This window comes from Euprymna scolopes, chromosome 2 (assembly GCF_053919585.1).
Source record: "Euprymna scolopes isolate OS-2025 chromosome 2, ASM5391958v1, whole genome shotgun sequence".
Classification (NCBI taxonomy): Eukaryota; Metazoa; Mollusca; class Cephalopoda; order Sepiida; family Sepiolidae; genus Euprymna; species Euprymna scolopes.
In genome coordinates this window covers 83,199,570-83,226,269 of record NC_136483.1, presented here as the reverse complement: position 1 = coordinate 83,226,269, position 26,700 = coordinate 83,199,570, and the positions used below count along the sequence as shown (strand labels likewise).

Here is a 26,700-nt window from a genome sequence, read left to right as displayed (position 1 = left end):
TCAACACAAAATGAATTTATTTCCTCGAAGATTAAGAAAAAAATCAACGTAAATATTGAAGGCGTAACAAAATAGTAATTTGCTCAGAAAAAGAGGAAGAAATATGAAAAAAAAAACAATTCAAGAAAAACTTGTTTGTTGTTTTTTATTTTTCAAAACGGAAGAATTAATTTTTGATTAAAAAAAGGAAATATTTACTTTACTTACATTTAGCTAAATGTATTTGATTTTTCTATGAAAACACGAACTCAAAGAAACACACCTACAGACACACACGTAAGCACACACACACACACACACACACACACACACACACACACACACACACACACACACATATATATATATATATATATATATATATATATATAAACTTTCGACAGAGGTAACGGATTTTCACAAGATCAGTATCGTTTTGAAGCTCGACCCTTCAGACGACAAATACTGAAAAATTGGCTAAAAACATTAATTTATTTACCCTCAACTGGGCACTTTTCTACAGGGATGGGTCGCTTTTTTCGCCGATATTTTCGAAATTCACTCCCTCTTTTCGATTGTCTAGCTATAATTTAAACCTACGCCACTTCTGGTTTGGCGGTGGGCGTAACAGCAAAGACGTCACAATTTTCCCCGTTCTTTTCCTCCTTCGCGGTACGGGTTCGAGTCTGCCTTCCTATATTTTTTTTTGCTCAACACACACCTCCAAACACCCGGACACTCATGCTGGGATATATATATATATATATATATATATATATATATATATATATATATATATATATATATATATATATATATATAGCAGTTGGCAGTTGGACAAAATAATGGAAACACTGAATTTCGTATCAATTTTAAAACATCTATAAAAAAATGTAGCACAAATATTGGTTCATGTTTGTGTTATGGTTGTCCTGAATTAATTAGTTAAATAAATCTTTTTATTTCATATAGTGAATATTAGTAAGAAAAATTAAAATTACAAATCTATAAGATTTCCAAGATGGGCAGATTATTGGTGCCCGTATATCAGGTACCACAGGGTGGAACGATAAAATTGTCGCCAAAGGAAAGACGACATAATTCCATTTCCGATTGATGAAAACCCGTTTTCTTTTCTTTTTTTTTGTGGACCATCTACTAGTTGGCCTGTTTTGTACAAATCTCAAGGGCGATAGAAGCCTTTTATCATGTTTGAAAGTTACACAATATTCACTTTACATCTCTCTACCGATCCAAGTTATGATAACAGGTATGATTGCCAGCGCCCTAAAAATGCATCGCTGAATTATCACAAATAACAGGGACGTGTCCAGGATGATAAAAATAAAGTCTCCGGCCTGAAAGTCAACACCAAAGTGTACCTGGATAAGCTGAAGAGTGTTGTAATTCCCTAGTGAAATCAGATGGTCGCTTGTAGATCCTAAGTGTTGAAGCGGGACTCAGCGTCGGCTCACAATCCAAAGAGACCCAGGCTTGGCTTTAGAAGCAGTGCTACGACTTTGTACCATCTAACTGGCCCCCATCCTCTCCTTCGACCTGAACTTTCTGGACTACTTCGTTTGGTCATACGTCGAGAACATCACCAACATGACCTCCCATAACACCAAAGCCAGCTTGATCGCCGCCATCTGCCGAGTAGTCCCCGAGCTCCTGCCAGCGCTTGTGGAAAAGGAATGCTCCCAGTTTCGGATTTTGATTGAGACTGAAAGTGGCTACATTGAATAGATGTCAGCTCTCCTACATAAGTTACCTGAATTGATTTTTTTCTCATAAAAGTCTTAAAGTTGCAGTGTTGTTTTCTTTAGGGCGACACTTGTATCGTTCCACCCTGTATTGTAAGCAAAATAGCTGAAATGGTGACCGTATCGAGAGCAACTATCTCGAAGGTGAAGACAACTTATGGAAAAGAAAGGAAACATCACCCGAACAAAATTCTGGAAGAAAGTCGTTGTTTCAGGAATATCGTTGAGCCGTTGTAAGGAGTGCAAATAATGAGTACTCAGTTTACAGCAAAGCTCAACAATCATCTGGATCATCTTGTTTCAACAAAGATAATTCGCTGGGATCTTCACAAGGGTGGATTACATGGGAGAGCTGTAATTAGAAAACCACTGCTTTCAAACACAAATGTTGAAAAGCTTTACAGTAGTGTACACATGTCAAAAATTGGTCAGCAGAGCAGTGGAAAAAAAATGTAAATTTCATTCAATGAATTTTTACTCTATTTTCATCCTGTGGTCGTGTGTATATTTGGAGACATCCAGAAGAAACATGTAATCCAGATTGCCTTCTTTCAGCAGTTAAACATGTAGGCGGATCAGTAATGATTTTGGAGAGGCTTTATCTTTGAAATCCGCTGGTATATATAGTTTTCATTCATGAAAGAATCAATAGCTGAGATTATTCGAAAATTTTGGGTAACCAAGTTTATCATAAAGCCAGAAAATTCCATCTTTCAGGATGATCATGCTGATATTCACACGGCAAACGTTAAAGGTTGAAGAATATCCAAGTGAAGTAGAATACCTAATTTAGCCATCACAATTTCTAGATTTAAATATTATTGAACATTTGTAGTGCATTAAAAAAAACAAGTGAGAAGCCGATAACATGTCATCATTAAAAGAACTAGATATGATTTTAGCCGAGTGTTACAAATTTTTTCTGGAAATAATTGAAGCAAAATTCTTCTGGAAATAAATGAAGCAAAATGAAATCCTACACTCTAGTGAAATAAATTTATTTAAAATTTCAAGTTATGATCATTATTTTGTCCACGTATCGCTCTCTCCTCCATCACTTTCTTCTTCTTCTTCTTCTTCTTCTTCTTCTTCTTCTTCTTCTTCTTCTTCTTCTCCTCTCTCTCTCTGTCTCTCTCTATATATATATATGCATATATATATGCATATATATGTATATATAAGAAACAGATAGAGCATCATCTATGCAGACAGGTTAACCATTCTCCCCGCAAAAGTTTATTTTTTCAAGTTAACTTTTATATATATATATATATATATATATATATATATATATATATAATACTTGTTTATTGTTATATATATATTATCAGCTCTTTTTATTGAGCACTATCTAACAACCTCGTTGAATTCATTAGTCCATTACTTTTGAATATAAAAAAAACCCGAGTATATATATATATATATATATATATATATATATATATATATATATATATGTGTGTGTGTGTGTGTGTGTGTGTGTGTGTGTTCATATTTTATTTATACGTGAAATCACAATGCATTAAACATATAGAATTTCTATTATAACAGTTAGAAAATTCGTGAACTTAAAATATACAGGATTCGACTACGAGTCAATATATAAAATATAAACGCATGATCCATTGTCTGACGTTTGTCTGAAAAGTGACGCCATGACATTACTTCATTACACACCGATGGCTACATACGTGTTCTGCGCAATTTAGAGACATGATCCTGTGGATGGTTCCAAAGCAGTTGCCATAAAAGCCAAATATAGCTTTACCAAGAAAAATTGACAGAACAAGTAACAAGACAAACTGATTCAAGTTTGGTGAATAAATCTAAAGCATGAAATCACTGTATTAACATTTCCTAGACAATAATCTTGCAAACAAATATCTTACAAATTCTGTTTGCTAAATCCTAATGTCCAATCCTTCAGAAGTGTTACCTATGTACCTGAAATTACAATATCATTATAGTAATATCGCTCACACAAAGTGAAAATCCACCGTAATAAGCCCCCATTAAAAGAAAATTCAAAATTGTTTATATACTCCTCTTTGAAACGCCGATGGACAAATATACATTTTTGTGTAAATTTTAAAGGAATTGGAATTATGTATATGTATATATATAATTTGAATTCCTTTAACTTTTCATAAAAGTGAGTTTAAAAGCTGAATAGTGTTTATATTATTAGAGCTTAAAATACAGCCATTTAAAACATACCTTTTGAAAACATCTTGAATTAACTATTTATAAAAGAAGGTAAAAGATAAAAGCAATTTTATAAATAAATATTTTATTTAAAATAAATTCTAAACATTTATTAAATGATTAAATTATATATATACATATATATATACATATACATATATATATATATATATATATATATATATATATATATATATATGATAAAAGGATATAACAAATCTATGACGTCATGTACTATTTATATCTATTTTCTTCGCTCTGGAAAAAAGCTACAATACTGTAAGCGAAACGTTCATTAATTTGACCTTCCTTTTCCAGTTTTAATTCATATACATATTAGCAATATTTTTGGTGACTTTTGTAAGGTATAGTAAACTAACCAAGCATTGTGTACGTCATTTCCGAAGATCGGGTAAATTTTACGTATATTAAGATATCGATTAATACCAGAGAGTAAAAGGTTATTAGTTTAAATTGTGTAATAAATATTTGTCATTTTGTTCAAAGGTGAATTTTTATTATTTATCATTTATTTTCCCAACCAGTGATTTTACAGTGCATTGTTGAGATTGGTTGAAAGGCACAGTTTTGGGGGATTTAATTTTTCTTTTTTTGGTTACAGAAGTTCTTTGTTCCTGCCTACGGTTGACTAGACAAAGGTGATTTTAGGCTTATGTCGCTGTTCTCGACATAGCACGCCGAACGAGCTAACGTGAAAAAGATACTACCTTCCATAAGACACTCTCTTTTACATATTTTCAACTTTCTTTTTCTTTTTACCTTTGCAGTGAAACTTTAAAGCGCTATATGTTTATTTATATGGTCTTAAAATTTCTGAGAAAGGAAAGAAGAAAGGTAGCTTATAAAATGCAGTTATCTTTGTCACATTTGCTAGTCTCGCGTGCCGTGCATGAAACCGAAACATGAGATCGGTTTGTTTAATCAAATCTAGACGTAGATGAACAAAAAAGAACAAACAAAAAACAACAACCCATATCTATCTATCTATCTATCTATCTACTATTTAAAATATTCCTTATGTATGTATGTATGTATGTATGTATGTATGTATCTATCTATCTATCTATCTGTCTATCCGTCCGCTATTTTAAAATGTTCATTATCTATCTATTTATCTATCTATCTATCTATCTATCCACTATTTAAAATATTCCTTATGTACGTATGTATGTATGTATGTATGTATCTATCTATCTATCTATCTATCTATCTATCTATCTATGAAAGTAATAGCGGTACTACTAATAGTAAAAATACTAACACTAATACTACTAACAATAACAACGATTATGATACTAAAGTTATAACGTGTTAACCACATCGAAAATGCCAATGAAAATCGAAGGTTATATTTACGTTAAATAGAATCGCCTTTTTGATAAATAGCAACATTTCCGTAGTGATGAAATGGCCGTAATGAAGGCCAGATTCGAGATGGGAAAGTGAATCATCACTTTTAACGGAGATCGATCTGTTCCAGACAGTTCTTCATTAGATTAGGAAAGAGGGGTGGGGTGGGGGTGCAAAAATAAACAACATAAAAGAAATCAAAAAAGAATACAGAAAAAAGGAAAACAAACAAAAACAAAAGCAACAAAAATGTCCCGTAAATAAAATCTCCAAACATCAAGTACAAAACACCTACTAAATACGAACCTCACGTGAAGAAGAACAATGAATCAAGATAGTTTGTAGGTAACATTTATTCCACTCCACCCTGTCTCTTCCCGATAAAATCAAAAACAAAAATAAAATAAATAAATTAAAAAAAAAACAGAAACAAACAATTTTTCAGAAGGATGGAGAAGTAACGAGGGCGTGTGACAGATAATAAAAATAATGATTTGAACAAGGAAGTGTGTGCGTGCGCGCACGCGCGCGTGTGTGGTGTGTGTGCGTACGTGACAAAACTAATCAAATATATGCGGATTGATCAATCAAAAAACAAATTAATCAATAATTGAAGCGACACCAGTAACTTATGTTTAAAAGCATCAAGTAAACTATTATTAGTAACATACATTACAATAAGTGCACTATGTTTATCGATCTGTCATCGGCTGTCCCTCTTTTTCTCTCGTTCCCCCTCCCTCTATCTCTCTCTGTATATATATATATATATATGTGTGTTTATATGTAAGGTATGTAGACGATATTCTCCTTCTTGCTAATCACAACCAACAAATCTTTACACTTAAGGGCCTTCTCTAAGACAACTCCGTACTCAAATTCACAGTTGAATTAAATGTTAATAAAATTCCTTTCCTTTACGTTCTTATTGACACTTCCAATAACACTTTTAGCACCTCCAACTATAAGAAACCTACCTGCTATAATTCTTGCCTTCTAAATTTCAAGAATGAATGCCCTCACCGATACAAAATAGTCATCATCAAAAAATTCCTCAATCGAGCAAAACTTATCTCTTCCAATAAAAAATACTACTCAATGAACCAAAAAACATTAAACAAGTCCTTATCAACAACAGTTTCCCAAATTATATTGCTAATCAACAGATAAACTTCATGCTTCAGAAGTTAAACAACACTCCCATAACCTAAAGACAGTTAACCTATTCTATTGCAATCAAATGCACCCGAGCTTTAGGTTATAAGAAATCGCTATAAATACATCATCCATAGATAGATCTCCCCTGTAGATCACAATAACATTAGATTCATCATTTACTATTAAAAATTTAAAACCCAAAACCTAGTTATTAAAAACAATCCCCCTATATATATATATATATATATATATATATATATATATATATATATATATATATATATATATGTGTGTGACTGCTTCATTTAATCACATAAATTTATATACGAAAGTATTATTTTATGTGTAAACTTTAAGTATTTACTTCAACAGTGCCCAATACAGAGGTAGAGCTAGGTAGTAAGTTATAAATATATATATGGCAATTAAGCTACACAGAATATTCCGCGTTTAATTCACGCTATGATTCGCCAGGCTTATGCGAAGAGTTGTGGTTGTCTCGCGTTTTTTTATATACGCACATTCTATTGAGTTTTTAGTTAGCCAATCAGATTCCTAGTTTCCACCGCTCCCTTCCTAATCAGCCAATGAGCAGGCACTTACAGGACAAAGGCCCAGTTTACATTGGGTCCAACTCTTCCTTTGTGTGTGCTTTTTTAGCAGAAAGCGTAGATATCTAGTGAGCTGACCTATTTTAAACCTAGGTGTAGTTAAATGTGTTTTTAACAAATTATTATGTTCGTTTATGAGCACCATAAAACTCACGTAATGCACGATGTGTTGTTCGAACTAAAATAATTTTCAAAATAAATTTGCCCAATTTGACAACGATGCTCGGATATCAGTCTCTTCGTGTTGAATTCCCAAAAACAATTTGAACAAAAAATAAGCGAAAGCTGCCAAATCTACAATTAAAGAAAATCTAGTTGTCAATTTAAAGTTTGCCGCCGTTAAAAACACTGCATCTTTGATTGTCATTTAGGCGGTCGCGTTTCAATCCTGGTTTGAGGTAGTTGCTTGTCTAGCCGCACTGATGAACTATGAAACAGCGAAACAGTACTGTATGTGGATGACTATAATGCTCCCTATCTTGAGTTGAGCATATTGAGAAGTAATATAAAAACTGCCATTAGCGTTTAAACAAACGAGCTGAGGTATTTGGACTATATCAAAACATCGTTAATTCACTAACTGAACAGCACTAGGTGTGTCAGAAACTTTGTGAAAAATATTGAATAATACGACCCCCCTTTGTTTCCAAGCTTATAACTACTCGAAAAATGTAATTCAAACCCTAATTTTTTCAATTAAAGGAGCAAGGACCAAGGTTTCATTAAAAAAACAAACAAACAAACAAACAAAAAAACAACAACGTGATTTAAAAAATGGTTTTAAACTTCGGACTTTACAGGTAAATTTCTAAAAAACACTACTTTCTTATTTTAAATTTTAATATATTATTTATTGATCTTTTATCTTCAATTTGTGATATATAAAACTTTGGGGAGTAAATTAACTATTTATTTTTTAATAGACATTTCAAAATGGGGGGGGGGCGTGAATTAATTCGACCCTCTGTCTTTCCAAGCTTATAACTACTCGAAAAATGTAATTCAAACCCTATTTTTTTCAATTAAAGGAGCAATGACCAAGGACCAAGGTTTCATTAAAAAAAAAAAACAACAACAAAAAACAAACAACGTGGTTTAAAAAAAAGGTTTTAAACTTCAGACTTTACAGGTAACTTTCTAAAAAACACTGCCTTTCTTGTTTTAAATTTGAATATATTATCTATTGCTCTTTTATCTTCAATTTGTGATACATAAAACTTTGGTGAGTAAATTGATTATTTACTTTTTAATAGACATTTCAAAATGAGGTGGGTGGGCGTGAATTAAAAAAAATGTTTGTCTAAAATATTATATTCAGTTTATTGGAAAAATCATAAAATTTCACATTGACCCTGAAAATATCGTAAAAATAGAATCAGTTGAAAAATTTTGATAAATTTTTAAAGTTTAAAAATTGAAAAAAACTGAACTCGTAAAATTCGATTAATTTCATTACTGTTTTTCTTTTTTAATAAAAAAATAATATTTCTATTACTTTTTGTACAACTTTAATGGTTTATTTTGGAAGTATAACCCACAAAGAAAATAAACAACCCACTTTTAAAAGAGAAATTACGAGTTTTTTATATTTTATTCGCAGTTTCGTGTTAGGGGTGTCAAGAATTCCTACAAAAATTCTGATACACCTAGAAAATTACTGATGAGCTGTGAAACAGCGAAACAGCACTGTATGTGGATGACTATAATGCTCCCTATCTTGGGTTGAGCATATTGAGAAGTGATACTCTTTGTGTAAACAAATCGAGCGGAGGCATTTGGACGGTGTCAAAACATCGTTAATTCACTAACCGAACAGCAGCCGCCGTATTTCGTAATGGTTAAAAGCTTTGGCTGTCATTTAAGCGGTCGGGTTTCAATCCTGGCTTGAGGTAGTTGCCTGTCTAGCCCCACTAGCTGTTGGCAAATGGTGGTACTCCTATTGAATTTTATATGTAATATAATTTCTTCACATATTCATTAATTGGAGAAATTATACTTCACAAATTATATTATATTGTAATTATTTTAGAATAGGAAGATACTTTCGGAAAAACAAATTTGTCGGAGTATATATATATACATATATATATATATATATACATATATATATATATATATATATATATATATATATATATATATATATACTTTGATAAATTTATTTTTGTGTGTATTGATATTCATACACTCCCCTTTTTCTATTTATTTAAAAAGAAAATACATCTTTATGTTTTTTGGGGGTCGTGGAATTGCATTCACCTGCATTTAATTTACGTATTCTTTTAAACAGTCATTCTCTTTTATTTATTTTTTTGGGGTTTTCTTATGTCATGATCATCTATAGTTAACTATTACGTGCAATTATATTCATGCAGATATTCTACATGACTTATGCTTGCGTAATATTTACGTAAAAAGGTTATAGTAAAGACAAAACTCTATCTATCTATCTATCTCTCTCTCTCTCTCTCTCTCTCTCTCTATATATATATATATATATATATATATATATATATATATATATATATATATATATATTGATGTATGCGTATATATATTTGTTTAAAAATTTTGCTCACCAAAATCCTCTGTCAGATTTTGGTCTATAGACCTGAAACTTACTATATAAGGTATTCGAACCCATGCTTTATATTTCGGTTTTGGCCGGGGAAAATCAGCGAAAAAGTGTGAAAATAATTAAAAAAAAAAATGAAATTGCCCAGGTGAAGGTTGAACGATGGCATTACGAATATGCATGCGTACCATAATAGCTATTGGTTCATGTTTAGTTTTTAACCTGGAAGCAAACATGTCTTCATAGCTCAAGCAATTACGCCAAAGGAAAAAGTAAATCGTGAGCTAAACGTTTTGGTTTCGATTCTCGATGGTGGCGCACAAGTTATTTTATTTTTATTTTTAAAATCATTACTACATATTGGGTCCAATATAATTTAATAATAAATACGAAATCTGTATTAATCAAAATATCATATTTAAGAGTATTTTACGACCGGGCAATGCCGCAGGGCCTGCAGGTATATATATATATATATATATATATATATATATATATATATATACTAGCAAAAGTACTCGTCATTGACTGGGTTCAAAAACAGCCTACAGAAAATGGACTCTGATTTATGAAAGTATGATAGGTTATGAAAAAGAAGGGTTGTAAAGAGATAGCTTCGAATTTGGGAGTATCAAAACCAAAGCAAAATATGATGAAAGTAAAAGTAAAATAGATAAACCCCGTAATTTATTATACCATACCTGTTCACACTGAAACACTTATCACAATATTCTGTGGATGTATATACAAAAACCCTGTTAAACTTTGTGACATATTTCCATTCTATGGAGGTCAGGCGCAAACGAACATCTCATAATTTTAATATACCATATTTCTTCAAACTGAAACATAATTATCAAAGTATACTTACGCAGATAAATATGAAAAGTCTTTATTAAAGTTTGTGCCTATTTCCATTCTATGGGGACCAGGTGCAAACGCAGACCCCACAATTTTATTATACCATCCCTATTTAAGTTAAAACATACTTATCAAAGTATTATTATGTACATCTATATCAAAAACACTTGTAAACGTTTTTTTTTAATTTTAAAATTTTTTATTTCCATACTTTGTGGACCAGGCGTGTACGAAGACCCCACAATTTTAATGAATCATCATTATGCCACATCAAACATACCCATTCCTGTATCTCGATACATCTTCTATCATTATATGTGATCAGTTTTCTATAATAGTCAACCATATAGGAGCCTATTCGTGACCAGACACACACACAGAAGTTTAGCTTTCCGTTGAATTAAAAGTCGGTCAATTTAGCTCTTATGCGTAGATCATCGTATAACGATTTGATCACTGTCTGTCTGACGTAATGAACATTTAAATTAAAATGTTTAAAATTCAACGCTATTTCACACGGTTAATAGTAGCCGAATGGATACGGCCTCCGCTAATCGAGCCAGAGATGTCTCGTGTCGCGGGGTTCGAATCGTTCGACTGGTAGTAATCGTGACACCCTGCACTGAAGAATCCCGAAAGGATGAAACACTAGTGTCTGTAGGTATTTAATTATTATAATAAAAAAATAATTATATATATATATATATATATATATATATATATATGTGTGTGTGTGTGTGTATGTATGTGTATGTTTATGCATCAATCACTCTCAGTCTATTTATATCTATCTCTCTCTCTCCATCTATCTATCTATCTATCTATCTATATCCTAGTCTGTTTCTATCTACCCATCTATCTCTTTACCTATCTCTCTATCTTTCTATCTATCTGTAAAAAGATTAACTGTACGGAGGTGGAAAAAGTAATAGTATTACCATTACTGAAATAAAAATGATATTGCTGCAAATGTAACATAAAAATTTAAAACATAGAATTGCATCAGAACATAATGTTCGTAAATATCCCCCCTCAAAAAACAACGATGACACAAACGTTCAGTCTCACGAAAGGTTTTCACTTAAAATGATAAAAAAAAAATTCACAACAGTAGATTTATTGACGAACACCACGGTAAAATTATGAAAATGAATTAAACATCACAAGGCATGTTTTCTCAAACTAAGGAGCTTAAGAAACACTGAATTCATGCAATTAGTAATTTGAAGCTTCACTATCTGTCTATCTGTATCTCTATCTATGTATCTTCCATAAACTTTTCCACATTAATCTCGGCCCTGTCGGTGGGGCATTAGAATATGCTGACTGCCCCCCCCCTGCAGAGGGTAAAAGTCCCTCAATGGGGGTCCTGGATATGACCTTAAACTATATCCAGTGGTGAGGCCCCAGCTTGTGGGCTTTGGGGAGTGTGGATCCACCCTTTAATTACCATTGCCCCCAGGTCCACTCTGACCTGGAGTGGTAGTGCCTGTTGGGGTCCCAACTATGGGTTAAATAGAAACCGACGTGAAAACAACAAATATATTCTATTAAACAATAAAAAAAATTTCTTCAAAATCTTTGGATTCGGCATTAAATAACCCGAAAAGGGTTGATATGCCGTAAAACAAAACCAACCAACCAACCATATTAATCTATCTATCTATCTATCTATCTATCTATTATTATTATTATTATTATTATTATTATTATTATTATTATTATTATTATTATATCTAAATAGCTACACATTTATATATCCTAGTCATTTTTTCCATTTGTTCTCTTTTCGCGAGTCCCTTATTTTGTCTTCGAAAAGAACGTATTTAATGATTTGGCGTAAACCCAAAACATCGCCCCGAAAAAAAAAAAAAAAAAAAAAAAAAAAAAAAATCGATGCCTTTCAGTCAAAATTTTCTTTCGTAGCTGAAAATCGATAAAACTTCATCGTTTATAATTTCAACTTATCTGATGTAGACGAGTTTAGTTTTTAAAATATTTTAGAATTTCTATAATTCATGAAACAGAAAATAATAATAATAATAATAATAATAATAATAATAATAATAATAATAAAATCAAGAAAGAGCACTTTACCCTTCAAATTATTGTCGACTAATCAAGTTCTAGTTTCGCAAAGTACAAAAGTATTATCAAAATTAATACAGGCTTTATAATAAATCTCTGTACACGCGCCATAAGAATACGTGCTAAAACGTTATACACGTTTTAGCACGTAGTACGTAACAAATAAACAACGGACAAGAGAAAACCTTTTCGAGTTGAATAACAAATCATTTATTTACAGCTACTGTCAATACAAGCATGCAAACACGATCCACAGAGATTTTTAAACATTTAGCTAGATTATCATTAGAACAATTCATCTGAAAAGACATCAAGCTCTTTACGCGTGTGTGCGACACCTGGTGTCTTGATTCGGCTCTGTTCCGGTTTTAACGAGATAATTTTCATGCGATTATATACACACTAAACGTTTAGTTCGTTAAAAACGAGCTTGTTGACTTAGAATAAGTGCTTTATACCAGATTGATGGTTGAATGTTTTTAAAGTTTTACTTTAAAACCCAACCTCTAACTATGCATTAAACGAATACCATAATACTTAGGTCACATCACCTTTTTCATAACAAAAGTAGATACAAAATTCAATCAAATCAACTAGTAGTTTTCGAAAAAAAACGTCTAGAGTAAATGTAGCATTGTGGTAACTAATACATAATAATTCCTATTAATCCCTAACTGTATTTTTTTATTACAAAGGCATCATCACTTAATAAAGGCCACTCGAGGATAAGGGTTAAAGAGTGTACAGTAGAAATTGGAAAATATAGTAATCGTTAATAAATGGAAATTCGGTAAATTTGTTAACTTATATGGAACGGCTCATCAAAAACTTATTTACGTTAGATTTGGAGACAACCATATTGTAGTCAGCTGGAAAGCAGGAAAACGGAACACTTCCATAGGCGTACAGTTCTAAGAAAGGGAATCTACGTTTAAGTTTAGGCACAGATAAAGAGTAGGGGAAAGTATTGATAGTGTTTTCTGCTAGACGGGTGTTTCTTGTGAAAGTTTGGCGAGGGGCGACTATATATAGGAGCTCAGTCGAGCACTTACCATGAAAATAACGATAAAGCAGAGACAAACTCGCAACATCTCTTCTGTGAGATAGAGGTTGCAGGGAAGAGAAAAGGACACCCCCTATGAGGCCACGAAGTCTATTTTAAACTCTATCAAGGCAGGATAAGTCCTTTCTAGCAGCTCCTGCCCAGATGTGACAACAGTACTCCATCCTTGGACGTACCTGGCTCTTATATAGATAGAGGATTGCATCAGCAGTGAGATATCTACTGGATCGTTAGAAGGATCCCACCATTTCTCGAGTGGCCTTGGCAACGGATTTAATGTATGTGTTCCATTTCAGATCAGGAGTAAATGTCAAGCCCAGAAGTTTGTTAAAACATGAGGCCTCCCCAAGACGAGAGCCATTCATTTCAATTGATGCAATGAAAGTAACAAGCCACATTTTTACCCATTGTACCACTTGCTCAAGATCAGAGGAGAGAGAATCGGAGAGAACTTGGCCGTTTACGGTCTTAGATGTGCTACTATAGAGAGGAGTGTCATCAGCATAAATGTCTACGAATGATGTAAGGATGTGATTTGGAAGATCATTAATGTAGATCAGGAAGAGAGTTGGGCACAGGATGGACTCCTGAGGGACTCCAGCATTAATACTGTGAGCTTCTGATTTTTGCCCATCAACCACTACTCTTATGAATCTATCAGAGAGAAATGATTTAATAATTTAGAAGACATTTCCGGCTATACCGTAGCTGGAGATTTTGTGAAGTAAACCTTTATGCCATTCTCTATCAAAGACCTTTGATATGTCAAGAGCAATTGCCCTAGAAAGGTAGTCTCCGTCGAGAGTTTCGCTAATCCTATGAGATATAACTGTAAGCACATCTGCTGTAGATCTAGCAGAACGGAAGCCACATTGCGTGTCACTTAGAAGGTTATTTTTGCTGAGATGGTTGATTTCTTCTTTATTTATCGATCGGATACCATAATACTTAGTTAGCTGCATCTTTTCATAACAAATATCCATACAAAATTTCAGGCAGATCGGACCAGTAGTTTTTGAGAAAAAGTGGCACGGATATACAGACAGACAGACAGACAGACAGACTTAGAGAGATATAATATAGTCTGCACCATTTTAAAAATGTCCTTACCATTTTGTTTTTGCTGGAGATATGGCATCTTACCGGATGTCAGACATCTATCCGCTGTTTCATTAATTCTAACTGGGAGATCCTTTTTAAGAGTTTAACCGCCCCTTTAAGTGCAATTATTTGTATCTCTGTGGCACTTGGCTCACTGGCAATATTTGCCAGCTAGTTTTGAAATTCTTTTTCATGAGTCACGTTGCTCCTATAATTACTGGAATGATGGCAATCTTCCTAAGATTCCAGTTTCTTTCCATGTTGTACATACGTACATGTAAACTCGCGCAATAAAGCCGACTTAAGTTTATAGACCAATCTTCGATTCTATTTCATCGCATAAGCAGGAGATCACACGCTACGATATTACAAAGTGAAGCAGTGACGTAGAAAGAAAGCAGTGACGTAGTAAGACAAGTACCTGTGCAATGTGCATGTGTCTATGAGTGTGCGCGTGTCACTGTGTGTGCGTGCGTGTCTCAGTGTGTGCGCCCGTGTACACGTATCTGTCACTGAGTGCATTCATGTGTGTCTTTGCATGTTTTACTTTGTGTGTGTGTGCGTGTGCGTGCGCGCGTGCGTGTTTCTAGGAATCACTCGTTTTCTCTAACGGCGAGATGTGTTTAAGATTGTGCAAATCGCCATCTTTGCCCGGGTCAACAAGCGGTCCGCCATATTTGCCCATATTGTTCAGGTCGTGGGTGAAGAGGCGAGGCAATGCGTGTGGATGTAAAGGGGGAGGGGGGGTGAAAATAGAGAAAAATCTGAAAAAAACCCCCAAAACTCTCTGATGTCAATATTTGAAGATCAATCGTACGGTGAAGAGATGGTTATTTGATTAGAGTTAATCGAAGACGATCACGGGGGTTTAGCGATCGGCAAATAAGATGGCGTCCTCCCGGGAGGAGATATGGTCGTGGGGGAGATATGCAGGTATGGGACGGACCAGATCGGTTGAAAAAATGTGAAGAGAGTGAAAGAGATGATTACAAAAGCATGAATCAACAGAGATAAGGAGCCGGAATTGAAAAAAAAATATTGAAATAGAGAGACGGGAAACGTACTGGAATAGATAGATTGATGAATAAGAACGTCTTTTGACGAAAGTTTGTAAACCGGTATTTAAATATCGTTAATCAATCCAAGGTGCTACAGCTTTTACCAGCACGAACTATGAACTCGGTGGACCGTGTTCAAGTTTTGTCAGAATCACTACTGCTAACAACTTTCTGAAAAGTTATACATGATTAAGAATAAAAATAGTAGGGTAGATTAGACTGTCAAGTCTTGGTAGAGCAATTAGTCTAGGCGAAGGAATACTCTAGTATCACACTCCGAAAACCAGGTAGGTGTATGACGCGTGGTACGCATCACTTTCTTGAGAGGATAGAGATCTTGTTTTTTGTAATGTACTATCATCCTAACGAAATTCATGCCAATCTGCTTCTCCTCTCCTCCAGCTATGAGTAAAACTGTAAACCACATAAGACTTTGTAAAGTAACTTAACGCACGATAATCGTGTCGGTCTGAGCAAACCGAAAAAAAGGATGTGTGCTTGACTCGGTGAAAGTTATGTTTCCGTTTGGCAACACCTAGCGGCAAAAGCTTTAAAGTATTGACCCATTTCCATACCCCATTAGCTTGAATAATAGCGTAGACTAAGCAATAAAACCTTGGTAGAGTAACCTTAGAAAATAAAGAAAAAACACCGAAATAACATCATGGCGAATGATCAAAATTAACTTTGTAAATGGCACCCATAATTTCTAGTATAGACGGTTTCCTTTCCCCAAATACCACACATGAAATCTTTATTAAATTCGCAAACTTTTTTGAAAAAAAATCAAAAAAATCCATGCAATCTTTTAAGCCCTCATGTTTCCTGAAATTCACCCAAGTATCTGATGCAATGAAGCAAAAAATCTCCATCGGACACCTGCCACAATCTGAACGTCTTGTTTCTCTAGGGGTATGGTTTCACTAAAGTTCTAACATCTAGCAACTTACTTTGTAAACGCTCGCAAAATTATTAACCATTTCACCAACAATCCAGAGCCCCTTTTCCATTTGCAGGTGTTCAACATTCTAGACATGCTTACAAAGTTGGAACACAGCTCTGATGACTTTCAGAAACATTTTGATATAGTATGAATTGATAAAGCATAGAATAGAATACCTTGCTGAGATGCTGCATCCTTTAAAATTCTCATTGTTCTCAAAATTAACCAAAACTATACTTCTGATGACATCACATGTATATCACGAGCGATACATTGTTCATTATCCTATTATTTCCTTTCCCCAAATATCACACACGAAATCTTTACTAAATTCGCAAACTTTTTTGGAAAAAAAAAATCTATGCAATTAAAATAATATTGCACATAATCTACAAGTTAGAATCTACGATAAATAACCGTTCATAGCATTATGATTAATAAATTAATTAACCGTAGTTGGTACAAATAAACTGTAGTCTAACTTGTCAACCAAATTATTAGTTATGAATGTCCAACATTCTTTGTTGTGCGGAAACATTTTGGTGATAATTTTTAGGGAGTGTGATTCTTATTGTGCTTCACACTCACCGGGCGTTAACCTCCCTAGAATATTATCTCAATGACAATGTCTACCAAAACAATCCCCTTAAATTCTTAAATAGAAAAATCCAATTACAGCACAAATAAGTTGTATGAAATGTACTTGGGATGCAAAAGTGCACATTGGTAATATATATATATATATATATATATATATATATATATATATATATATATATATATATATATGTATGTATGTGTGTGTGTGTGTGTGTGTGTGTGTGTGTGTGTATACTTGAATGGCGATAAAACAAAGACTGTTGAAACTTCCTAAACGGGAACTTTTCATTTACACCAAACATGATTGGACGGCAGAATGGATTGTGAATTTTATTAACAATTTTTATTGATCGGTTATATTTTTTAATCACTCTATATTATAGCAAGTAATTTAGCTTTAAACACACATGGCATTGCTGCTTCAGCAGATTATAAGAAAAATGTATTCTTGATTCAGCGAAAGCATTGGTGAATAAAAAAAAAGCGAAACAATATCGTTTAATTTTTAACTAGCTTATATACACCTGACGTTACCCGGGGGAAGAGATATTGCTGAGTGAAGGGCTTTGAGAAATATACGTCAATATGTATTTATCATAGTTACGTATTGGTGAAAACACACACGTGCGTGTTTCTGTGCGTTTAGACACACAAGGACTTGTCTGATAGTTTTAGGACAACAATGATTATGAACCAGTTCTTAGAAGTAATCATTCAACAATGTCGTTTAAATCTCTACTTATATATAAACCACTTTATGTGAGTTTGTTCCCTATGGACTCTGAAACGGCTCGGGATTGTTTTGAAATTTCACACAAATGTATTTTACGTGTTTAGGAGTGTCCTTAGATAGGTTTTGTATCGGAATGCCTCCGATAGATATTGAATATCGATAATCTAAAAATCCGATTAAAGAAGGAACAGTCCGATTTTGACCAAAGTTAACACTTTTATACAACCTAACCTCATAAGTGTATTTGAGAAGTTTTATCACCCCACAAGCAGAAAGGCACAGCCTATAAAATCAACTGTAGATTCTATTATCGGACAGGGCGCGTTCTACATAAATGTTTCTGTTTAAGGAACAATTAAACCATGATATCTGACTTTTACATATTAAACTTTAATTCAAACCATCATATATCATTATTTTATAAAATCAGCAGGTTTAATTACAGTGCAGTATCGATTATAATGGATTGTCGATTAAGTTACTGTGGGGAGGCATTTGAATCTTCCTCTCGGAAGATTGAAAAATTGGCGATTTCACCGATTTCGATGACAATTAAAATATCAGAAGTGCGGAACATACGTTGAACCCCTTTTAATCCCAGGCAATGTCGGGTATCCCTGCTAATGAATAATAAGCATGAGATTTAGCGCCATCTTGTCTCGTAATCGGTTGGATATCCTCGTGTTGTGGTCGTTGCTCATTTGATTGTGACGGCGAGAAAAGCCGCAACAAACCCATGACGAGATTTGTCTGTTTTAAGAGACAGAAGATAGAAAGAACCAAATTTCTGTGGGATTTCTCTCCATTCATTGAGTTACTGGCGAGAATACCCGACGTTTCTCGAGGCTGAATGAGGATCACTGTCATGTATTTGTTTACTATGCTCATAAAATCATATTGTTTTCTTTATATAGTCGTCTTCTTCTCGTTCAACCTAGTCAGAATAAGCTAATATGTTGGAAAACTCTTAAAAGTATCGTTTACATTTCATTAAAATCGGACATACGTATTTGAATTTTTTTATGTGGCCCTGTACCCCGTAGATCACTTAGAGGTAGTGGCACGTAAGTATTCAGTGCATAGACAATAACGCAGAAATTCGTGTCGACTGCCATTGTCTTCACTGGAGAATTTTATACATATAATAAAACTTTCATCAACAAAGGATATATTGGAGGTTTTAAGGAACTTCTGCATTTCATAGCTCTCTTAGGGTGTACTTTGACATTCGGGAATATTTCCATTGTTTTCCTCAATAAATTGTACACAACAACATACTTTTCGGTTTTATCTCGATTCTCTAACCTGCACACACATGCAACGATATATCTATATATCTATAAAAGTGAACGTGTCTGTGTGTATGTGTGTAAATTTACCTACGCAGTAACTCTGTCAATTTTTAGTCTACAGCCTCGAAATTTGATATACAGCGTACTAAGATTTGGGAAAATCTATGTAATCGGTTTTCGGCCAGAAATTTGGCTGTTAAGAGGTCAAAGTTCAACGATTTAACATTTGAGAACTCTACCAAACTCCTCCGACAATTTTGGGTCTAAACACTTGAAATTTGAGATATAGGTTCCTTGGACATGGATCTAACTTAATAACTTGATTTGAACTCCAAAAAATAAATGTTAAGGGGTCATAATAGGGATCAAAGTTTAAAAAATTGACTGTTATTTTTGTTTTCTTTTTTTTTTTGCTCAGCATACACCTCCAAACACCCGGGCAATGCCAGGCACCCAATGCTAGTATATATATATATATATATATATATATATATATATATATATATATATATATATATATATATATATATAAGGTGAACCAAAAGTAGGTGGACAGTAAAAACATTTATTCAGAGATCACGTATACGTACAATTATATGTAATAAATAGGGCTATGACAACAGCATATTCTTTTCATGGTTTGATCTCTCGAGTGTTTATCCGTTGATATCTTATATGTTTAATATAGAGTGATGTAGTTCTCGGTTGATTAATTGTGTCTGTATCAGATATATACTCGAGAGTCGAAACAATAATAAGAATATGCTGTTGTCAAAACCTTAGTAATAAGACACTTATATGAATGAAAATTAAATGTTATTTCTCAACGCATGTGCTCAAACGGTTTCTCTTCTTGATTTACACAGCTTTGAAGTTTACTTCTTACGCTTTGATAAACATTTTCTACTTTTTGCTCAATCACTCTGTCTCTTTCTCTCTCTTCCTCTCTCTCTCTCTCTCTCTATATATATATATATATATATATATCGATAGATAGATAAAGTACACTATTTTACTAGAAGATAAAGAAACTGAGAGGGAGAAAAAAAGCAATAGACCGGGAGACCAACGTAGGTTCTCTTCCATTATATGTGTTCATATATTTTTATATATGTAACCAGGCTCACTTCAACTCTGGATTGACTTATATTAACAAAACCATATTCCTCTCTATAGCTTCACTTTCTTATCGGCCTTTCTCTTCACTTCCGTTCTCACTCTTCACGTACCATCTAAATCTCACCAAGCTGTACCGCCCTGAAAAGTTATTACCTCATCTGCACTACTCTTCGTCGGCTAAACCATACTAGTAGATTCACTTATCTAAATCCATTGCATAAAGACTTAACTTATCCCGACTCAACTATGGTTATGGAATACAAACAATTCTTTTTTCACTAATTTAAATATTTTACTGCAGTTTCCCGGTACACCCATTTTTCAGAGTTGTTCTAATATATTGCTTAATAATGATATACATTTGAATAAAAATTTCAACCAATCAATCACTCAACTAGTTTATTGGCAAAACGTAGCAAAGTGCATCAAGTCATGTAAAAAAGATAGATATAAGGCATTGCATCTACACGTCGTTTTAATGTTTGTTTATGGATATCATAGGCACTAGCATGGCCATCTCTAGCCGGCTGTTCCAGAGAACAGACACACAAACAGAGATTGCTGCCTTTTGAAAACGACGATGGCACATCTTCGTATGATATCTGTGGAGACTTCGACTAAATCCCTGTTCATTCCCGTAAATGGTGCAATGGATGCAAGAATCAGATCCTCTCGCATTGTTGCCTGCTCAAGTGAGAATAGATTTAGTCTTTGAAGCCATTGTTATATTTAAACTTATTTGAATGGTTGATTGTTAAATTTTAAAACACGGTAGTCGTTTTTGGCTCATTGTAAGCGGAAACCGTACATATATTACGTATATGATTAATTTGTAGATTAATTTGTAGATTAATTTATTTTGTAGACGTACATATATTGTAAACTAGCAAGACCCGTTAACCAACTTTGCCCGGTGGAAGCATGACATACATCCAGAACAGAACCGTTAAAGGACCCCCTCGAAAACAAATTAAACTATGGCTGCTGTTAGTGACCACTGCCGTTCATGGGAAAGAGCTCACTCTGTTTTATGACAGCAGAGATTATACCCGGTTCTTATAAGTAGCATTTAAGAATGCAGTTTACATCTCTACTTATATATAACCATCATTTTATGTGAGTTCGTTCCTTATGGACTCTGAAACGACTTGTCAGATTGTTTTGGAATTTTACGCAAATGTGCTTTTACGCGTTTAGGTAGATTTTGTATCGGCATGCATCTGATAAATATTGAAAGTTGATAATAAAAAAATCGATTAAAGAAAGAAAAGTCCGATTTTGAGCAAAGTTGACACTTTTATGCAACCTAATATCACAAGTGCATTTGAGATGTTTTATCACCCTAGAAGCAGAACGGTCCCGCCTATGAAATCATCTGGAAATTATTTATAGGACGGGCGCGTTCTAAATGGATTTTTCTGTTTAGATAACAATTACACCATGATATTTGATTTTTACATATTAAACTTTAATTCAAGCCATCATATAAATAATTTAATAAAATTAACAGTAGGTTCTTTACAGTGCAATTTAGATTACAACGAATTATGGACAAAGTAACTGTGAGAATTCAGATCCTCTCGCATCTTTGGCACCTCAAGTGAGGATAGACTTAGTCTTTGAAGCCATTATTATATTTAAACTTATTTAAATGGTTGATTGTTGAATTTTGAAACATGGTAATCGTCTTTGGCTCATTGTATATCGAAAGCGTACATATATTATGCATATGATTAATTTGTAGATGAATTTATTTTGTAGACGGACATATATTGTAAACAAATAATCTGTAAACGATAGATTCTTTTAGCACATAGATGTGACCACGAAAGGTGCAACCACTTTAGGTCAGAATCGACTTGGGAATAATCATAATAAAGTAAGGGTGATCTGACACTATCCAACGCTCCCGAATTGAGATTCAACCCTGACTATCGTTTTATTTTCAGTTAGCGGAAAATGGGTAGTTGATAGGGTTAGGACATATGGTTCGCAGAAAAGAAACCGAAAAAAGGGAAAGATAGATTTCGAGATGATGGCGTGAGATAGAGTAGTACACCTTTTACCAAAATATCCGGGATAATTAACACTGTGAAAATAAAATAAAGTGTAAAGACAATACCACTTTGTATCATTTATCCTGGTTGTAAAGCTCTATCTGAAATAGTGTTAATGTTGTTCAATGTTAGAAAATGCTGTAATGATTTGATCCAATTTCGCAATCTCTTTTCTGAACGGCCGATTTTTTGAAAAATTAATTTTCATGCTCTCTCTCTCTCTCTCTCTCTCTCTCTCTCTATATATATATATATATATATATATATATATATATATATATATATATATATATATATATAACGTGTGTGTGTTTACTTATTTATTCTGCATGAAATAGTTCTCCACGGACACGTGTTTCGCCGTATCTATAGTGCATCCTATCAGCATCAATCGACACACACACACACACACACACACACACACACACACACACACACACACACACACACACACACACACACACACACACATATATACACACACACACATATACAGGGTGTCTGAAAATGTACTTCTAATAACCTGTTTTATGACATCTTCCAATAGTTTGGTGCGCGTTATCAGCATTGCATGGACAGTAAATATCAAGAATATTAACATTTGCGAACATGATTCTTCAGTTACATCTGTCTTCTGTATTCGAAACTATACCATTTCACTTTTTCGGTTTTTCTCACAATTTGAAGTTTGAGTACAGTTTTGAGACCATCTGTATATATATATATATATATATATATATATATATATATATATATATATATATATATACGTTAGATTATTTTTAACATATAGATGTGACCTCGAAAGGTGCAACCACTTCACGGCAGAATGAACCCGGGAGTAGTGGTAATAAAGTGGAGGAAATCTGACACTCCCCAACGCTCCCAAATTGAGATCCCAACCCTAACTATCGTTTTAGTTAGCTTTCAGTTAGAGGAAGTTGATAGGGTTAGGACATAGGATAAGCACAACAGGAAAACAAGGAAAGATGCACGCGCGTGTATATATATATATATATATATATATATATATATATGCTTTTTTTAACGAGTTGAACTCTCTGATCATCTATGCGCCATTTTTTTTATTCTTCTACTAATTGATTTCATATATACAGGATGAAACGATAAAATTGTTGCCCTCGAAAAGACGACTTGCTTCCATTTCCATTTGATGAAAACGGTTTTCTGTGTTTGTTGCAGACCATCTACAAGTTGGCCAGTTGTGTACAAATTTCAAGAGCGATAGGATTCTATCTGCCTGAAAGCGAGATCGGAGATCCGCCGTTGTACAACTCATGCTCTTTACCAATCCAAGTTATGACAACAGGACCATTGCCAGCACTCTTAAAATGCATGGTTATATTGCCACAATTAACAGGGGCGTGCCCAGGATGATAAAAACAAAGTTTTCAGCTACAGTTATGGTCTTTGATGCGGTTTAAAGTGAGAGCCACATCATACAATCTTACATCTTCGAGGTCGACTTGAAAGTCAACACCAAACTGTACCTGGATGTGCTGAAGAGTGTCGTGATCCCAGGTAGCCGCTGGCAGACCCTGGGTGTAGCAGCAGGATTCGGTATCGGCCCACAAGTCTAAGGGGCCCAGGCTTGGCTTCAGAAGAAATGCAACGACTTTGTACCCTTCCCTCATGGCCTTCGTCCTCCCCCGACCTGAACCTGTTTGACTACTTCGATTGGTCATAAAACCTCCCACAAAATCAAAGTCATCACGATCGCTGCCATCTTCCGAGTATTCGCCGAGCTCCTGTTGGCGTTTGTTGCATCCTTCCAATTCTAGACGCTATCGAGGTGGTGATTGAGGTTGAAGGCGGCTACATTGAATAGATGTCAGCTCTATTACATAATCAAGTAACCTGAATTGATTTTTTTCTAATAAATTTTTAAAATATAGCTGTAATGTTGTTTTCTTTAGGGTGACAACTCTCCCCCTCTAAATTTTGTTTTTCTGATGAATTGTTTTTTGTATTAAATTGCATGAATTACTTCCATTTACTTTCATCCCCTCCAGAAACACGCGTAAAATACTTCGTTCTCAAATTTTTACATAATAGTTTAATGGCATTATTTTTACATAATAGTTTAATGGCATTATTTCGAATTTAAAACTTTTTATTTTATTTATTATTATTTTTTTGCATTTGAAAACAAATTTCTATTCTGATCTATATGAACTATTCTTTATAAAACTTGATTTTATATTATTACCACATGTATCTAAACTTATATATACTTTTTATAAAAATAATATAAGTATATATAGGATATATTAAATCTTATTTAGACAGAAGGAGGATCAATATTATATATATATATATATATATATATATATATATATATATATAGAGAGAGAGAGAGAGAGAGAGAGAGAGGGAGAGAATTAATACAATAAAAAATGAAAAATAAAAGTACATCAAAATGGCAAATACAAATAATGAAACTTTCTATATACCATAGAGTTTCAAAAATTACGTTTTTTTTTTCGTCAGAGGAAATAAGTAGTTAATTAAAAGCATAGAATTGCTAATTAGCATGAATCGGGGAAAAAATTGAAAATTGCGATGTTCAAAAAAACGTTTTAAAATAGGAGAAAATTGTAAATAAGTTATGTGAATCCAAATATAGTCAAAATGCAAAATAAAATTAATGAATTGATAAACGACAATATGCATAGAGATAAATATAGATATATAGATAGATAGATAGATAGAGAGAGAGAGAGAGAGAGAGAGAGAGAGAGAAAGAGAGACAGAGACAGAGAGACAGAGAGACAGAGAGAGAGAGAGGCAGAGATAGAAGGTTAGGTAAAAAATAATTTTGCGAGCTGAAATAAGTTTCCAAATTGAACTCAATACTAAGTAATGAATAATCAAAAAGAATGTTTTTCGTTTACCTTGTAAAAAAAAAATTCCGCCTTGAGTCTCGAAACTTTCTGGCAAATTCTTCTTATCTTTCGTATTTTTTCAAAAGGATGGAGATTGTCATATGGAACCGACAACGGCAGTTTTATTTAGAATTCAGGTCAATTTTATCGTCTTTTTTTATTCTAAAAAATTGAATGAAAAAGAGAAAATATTCAAATTTAATTTCAGCAAAAATATGACTTATTTCCAAACTATTTTTAAAAAAGTATACAAACTTTTAACAATTCTTAATTTGCATGCATATATATGTGTATTTATGTATACAAAATACACACAGACACAAACAAAGACACCCACACCCGCACCCCCCACATATATATATATATATATATATATATATATATATATATATATAAATTCGCTTTGAAAAAGTATGCGAAGCTTTGAAAATTATTTAATTTTGCATATATATATATATATATTTATATAGATAGATAGAGAAGAAAATATTTTGATAAAAAGTGCAAAATTATATATATATATATATATATATATATATAATTTTGCACTTTTTATCAAAATATTTTCTTATATATATATTAGGTTAACAAGAAAGTTATTGCGGTTTATAATTTTTAAATTCAGATAAAAATATTTCGGTTCAAACAAAAAATTATTGATTGAAATAAGCACCATCATAATCAACACACCTTTGCCAACGCAAAACAAGTGCATTTATGTAACGTAAAAATCTTTCGTTCTGGTGGCTATGAAGTTTCTGAAGGCGTTTTTGATATCGTTTATTTTTTTAAGCATTTCTCACGCAGAAAGTTGTCGAGATTCTTGAAAAGGTGGTAGTTGGTCGATGAGAGGTCTGGAGAGTATGCCAGATAGGGCAGAGTTTCGTAGCCGAATTCGTTTCACTTCTGCAGGGTCGGTTTAGGAACGTGCGGTTGGGTATTTTTGTGAAGGAGAATTGAGCCATTTCTGCTGACTAATGCTAAGTGTTGTCGAAGTTTCTGATGCATTTCATCCATTTGTTTACGATACTTCTCTGACGTAATGGTTTCGTCTGCATTCAAAAAAACTGTAATGGATAAGACCGGTCGCAGACTATCAAACAGTCAGCATGACGTTCAGGTAACTCAAGCTACCTAAGCTTCGGGAAGTGTCGTGGAGCTTCGTTGGCGTCTATCCACTGAGCTGAGCGTCGTCGGTTGTCGTACATTGTGCTGTA

The 26,700-nt window shown here is 33.5% G+C and overlaps 1 protein-coding gene across 4 annotated transcripts in view; it reads right to left on the bottom strand.

Annotated features, from left to right (window-relative positions):
- The window catches only part of LOC145293079 (uncharacterized), a 665,443-nt gene that overhangs the window by 387,721 nt on the left and 251,022 nt on the right, over nucleotides 1-26,700 (bottom strand). For 3 of the 4 annotated variants that reach the window (XM_080139450.1, XM_080139432.1, XM_080139462.1), the window contains exon 5: nucleotides 25,493-25,645. The exons of the other annotated variant lie outside the window; for it this stretch is intronic. The gene's annotated coding sequence lies outside the window, so the exon portion shown is untranslated. The remainder of the gene's footprint in view (nucleotides 1-25,492; nucleotides 25,646-26,700) is intronic. 4 annotated transcript variants of the gene reach the window in all.